This window comes from Terrapene carolina, unplaced genomic scaffold, assembly GCF_002925995.2.
Source record: "Terrapene carolina triunguis isolate 2854851 unplaced genomic scaffold, T_m_triunguis-2.0 Scaffold49, whole genome shotgun sequence".
Classification (NCBI taxonomy): domain Eukaryota; kingdom Metazoa; phylum Chordata; order Testudines; family Emydidae; genus Terrapene; species Terrapene triunguis.
The window spans coordinates 2,202,267-2,206,204 of record NW_020664400.1 but is presented as its reverse complement, the minus strand read 5'-3'; positions in this window follow the sequence as shown (position 1 = coordinate 2,206,204).

Genomic DNA, 3,938 nt, shown 5'->3' with positions numbered 1-3,938 from the left:
GGGGTTAGCACAGAGATCCACTAGCCAAAATAAAGAAATAAACATGATCGCGTCTAGCTAAACTTTCCCTGTCCCAATGATTCCTTCTAGGTATGAAAGAATTTTTCATACCTGGTTCAAACCTTCCACAGCATTCCTGCTTATAGCATTGCTGCTCCGTGTCCCTGCAGCCCAGAGAGAACAACAGACGAAGGGGAAGTTTCTTTCCCAATTTTAAAAAGTTCTACCTTCCCATTGGCTCTTTTGGTCAGGTGCCCACTTCCTTTTCTTTACCTGGGGGACTTTTAATCCTGTACAGGTTAAGCAAGCAGAGAACAGCTACCAAGAGGGATTTTACAGCTAACTGGCTGGCTGGGTGTCCATAAAAGGGAGCTACCCCCACCCCTTTCATTTATCACACATGGCCACGCTGACTCTGATCCCAGGGGCCATGTGGCCCCAGGCAGGGCCGGCTTTAGGAAGTGCGGGGCCCTATTCGAACGGTTTCGACGGGGCCCCGTCAGGGATGACTAAAAAAAAACACGTAAAAACAACACGTGGGGCTTGTACTCAGCGGGCCGCGCTCCTAGTCTTTGGCGGTGGGTCCTTCACTCGTTCCGGGTCTTTGGTGGCACTGAAGGACCCGCTGCCAAAGACCCGGAGCGAGTGAAGGACCCGCCGCCAAAGTGCCACCAAAGACACGGAACGCCGCCGGGTGAGTAAAAATTAAAAAGGCGCCTCTAGCCAAGGAAGGGATTCTCTGCCACTTGCCCCCCACTATGGGTGGCCCTGCCACTGGGCGCGGGGCCCTCTTAGGCGCGGGGCCCTATTCGGGGGAATTGGTGGAATTGGCCTAAAGCCGGCCCTGGCCCCAGGCATGGCTGGATGTCACCCCGCTTCCATCCTCCTGCTCCGTCCCCTCCTCCCACACCCAGACCTCCATGCCCAGTCCAGCCTCCCACTGCTTGTGCCCCAGGTGGGCACCCTCCCTCCTCCAAACACCTCCTTAAAACCTGTGCCCCTGTAACCCACACACTTTCTGGGTGTGGTGTTCTGTCCCATCTAGTGGCACCGAGACCACTTAGAGAGAGTTAAATGAGTCTGCTTCACACCCTTACCTAATAGCCAGTTGGCTTTTAGCTCATGCGGTAGAGGCTCATGCACTAAGCTTCAGAGGTCCCCGGTTTGAGCCCACCTGCCAACGACCGTGGTCTGTCAGCGTTACACCACTGCCATGGCCCCTTGTTTCTCGCCCCACCTGTGCCGCTGCCCCGTGTTCCCTCCGCTGCCTGCCTCTCTAAGACCCCTGCTTCTCACTCAATGGCATGGGAAGAGCCCCGGCCCCCGCTCGCTCCCTGATATCCAGGCCTCCCGGAGTCCCCAGTGAACACGCTCTGCAGAGCAGTCATTCCCGAGGGCTCCTCTGCTCAGCCCCGGGGTTCATGGGCGAGTCCCTGAACTGGTTTCCATGTGCTGGTCACCTTGCCTGCCCTGGCTCAGGGCTGGCATGCTAATCAGCTCCATTTCACATCAGGGAGCACCGGGATGAGTCAGCCTTGCCCGCCCCCGGCCTCAGCCCCGCAACCAGGGAGGAGCTTGCGGTTTGTGCTTTTGTCTCCACTTAATCCCAGCCCTAAACGCAGGAACAATGAGCGTCGCTGACAGCTGCATGAGTCATACCCCACTAGGGAAAGGACTGGGCACTGCTGGCACCTTCTGGTCCAGTGAGCCCCCAGTGCTGAGACAGCGGGGAGACTCATAAACAGGCCTGTAGCTGCAGCGTCCCCTCCCCCGGGGGCTGAGCTCCTCCAGACCAAACTCTGGGTGGAGGCCTGAGCCCTCCCAAGAGGGGCTCAGATACAATGGTGATGGGCACAGTGTATAAAAACAGAGAGAGATATCTGGGGATGGAGGCTTGTAGGGGAGGCTGTTTAAGGTCTCTCTTCCCTCCCCCCCCCTGCCCTGCCTCACCCATGGCACTGTGGGAAATAGAGCTTCCAGTATTGTCAGCTCAGGGCAGTTCTGTGTGGGGCGGGGACTCCCCCCTTGGCAAAGAAGCAGCAGATGAATTCCCTGCAAGGATCCCCCAGCCTCTGGCATCACACTGGCCTCCAGTCCTGGGGCTGGCTCCGCTGACAGCTCCAGGGCACTGCAAATGCCTATCTATCTTATCCCTCCCCGCCCCCGGCCTCCCCTCCCTCTATGAGACCAAAACTTGCCATGATCGGACACATCCAGGGCCCACAAAACCCTCTCAGCAGAGCCCTTGAGGGTTTGAATCTCACCTCTCCCCCACCCCAGCACTCCCCAGCCACGGGGTGCTGCAGTGTGTGTGGGTAGGCGTAACATAGAGATCACAGACCAGCATCATGTCCTGCTGCATCTGGGCTCACTGACTGCAGCCCCACAGCAGCAAAGAGACGAAGCCAAGCCGGGTGGGCAGCCAGGAGGATTAAATGGAGGTGCAGGCCTCCCGTTTCCAGGCTGACTCAGCCAGCTGAGAACCATGCGTCACGGGCACGTGGGGTGAGCGGGTGCTGGGTGTACTGCCAGGATCTGCACCCCGCAGAGCAGACTCACAGCAGTGATGTACACCAGGGCAGAGCCCAGTGTGGGCAACTAAATCCCAGTAGGTGGTTCCTGTTGATGTTTCGGGAGAGAAGTGGGAAGGGGGTGTTGCCTGCTTGCATTTACACTAGAAATTCAGGTCTTGTCTACCCTGTTTCTCCTGGCAGACACCAGCGAGTGGAGAACCAGGCATCGCATATCCTGGGAATGGGGCTTTATTTGGACTGTTTAAAATACCTTGTTTATTGTTTGGGCTTTGATGCCCATTTAACTCAAAGGTCTGAGAAACAGGTGGAAGGAAAGCGCTCTCTGTTAAGATTTGGCACTCCGGCCTCTTCATGTGAGGGACCAGAGAGCTCCCAAGCAATGTATGTGAGATCGCCAAGGAGTCTGTCCCAGGGTGGCTGGCCCTTCAACAGGAAATGGGTCTCTCTGCCCCACCTGCAACATTGTTAACTCACCTGCCCAGGCGGGAAAAAGGATAATGACTTATGTGACTCAATTAGGCCTTGGGGATAAATAAGGGAGTATTAACCAGGAACTCAGATCTTGCCTATGGTTAACTGGATGTGCTCTAAGGTCCACACCTCAGAGTCCCCACCCAGCAGACTCATTCCCCCAAACCGCATCTATCAATGGAGAGAAAACTAAGGACAGGATTAACTATAAAGCAAACTGGTTTATTAAACAGTGACTCAAACAGGAAACAGTAACTTATAGGACCCGCAGCAAAACAATATACAAAGGGCATACAGGTACAGGTTGGCATAACAAACTGACTTAAAGTCAAGGTCCCAAACCCATAAGGACAAAGGGGAATTTACTACAGGTAAGGTACAGAGGTATCCAGCATACTACACCAGGTTCAGAGGCAGTGGCGGATTAATGATTTTTGCCGCCCCTAGGCCCAGGGTTTTTTGCCACCCCAAGATCGAAAATCCCAAAGCAAAAAAAAAAACCTCCGAGTAGGCCATGTGACCCTTGCTCTTTCCCACCGTAGAGAGAAAAAGGCGCCAGTTGTCTCAAGAAGAAGGTCAACAACTCCTTACAAACAAAATGGCGACGTACCTAAACAAAATGGAACTTGTAGTTTTTCCCCTACAGGAGAGGCCTGAGTAAAGGGAAAGGGACATTTCAGCAAAGGCCTGGCGAAGATGGCTGAGTAGCACCAGAACAGCAACAGGTTTTTTTTTGGCTTGCTGGCATCTCTGAGCCGGAGTGTGTGGAGAGACAAGAAATCCTGGGGCGTGTGGCTGGAAAGAGAGAGAGAGAGCAGAAAGCCAGCCAGACACTTTGTTTCTACCACTTCATTGGCAGAACTGAAATCGGCCCCTGGAAAGGGAACCTTATTTTGAACTGTGGTGGGGAGTAGTTCAGATGCCCTGTGGAGA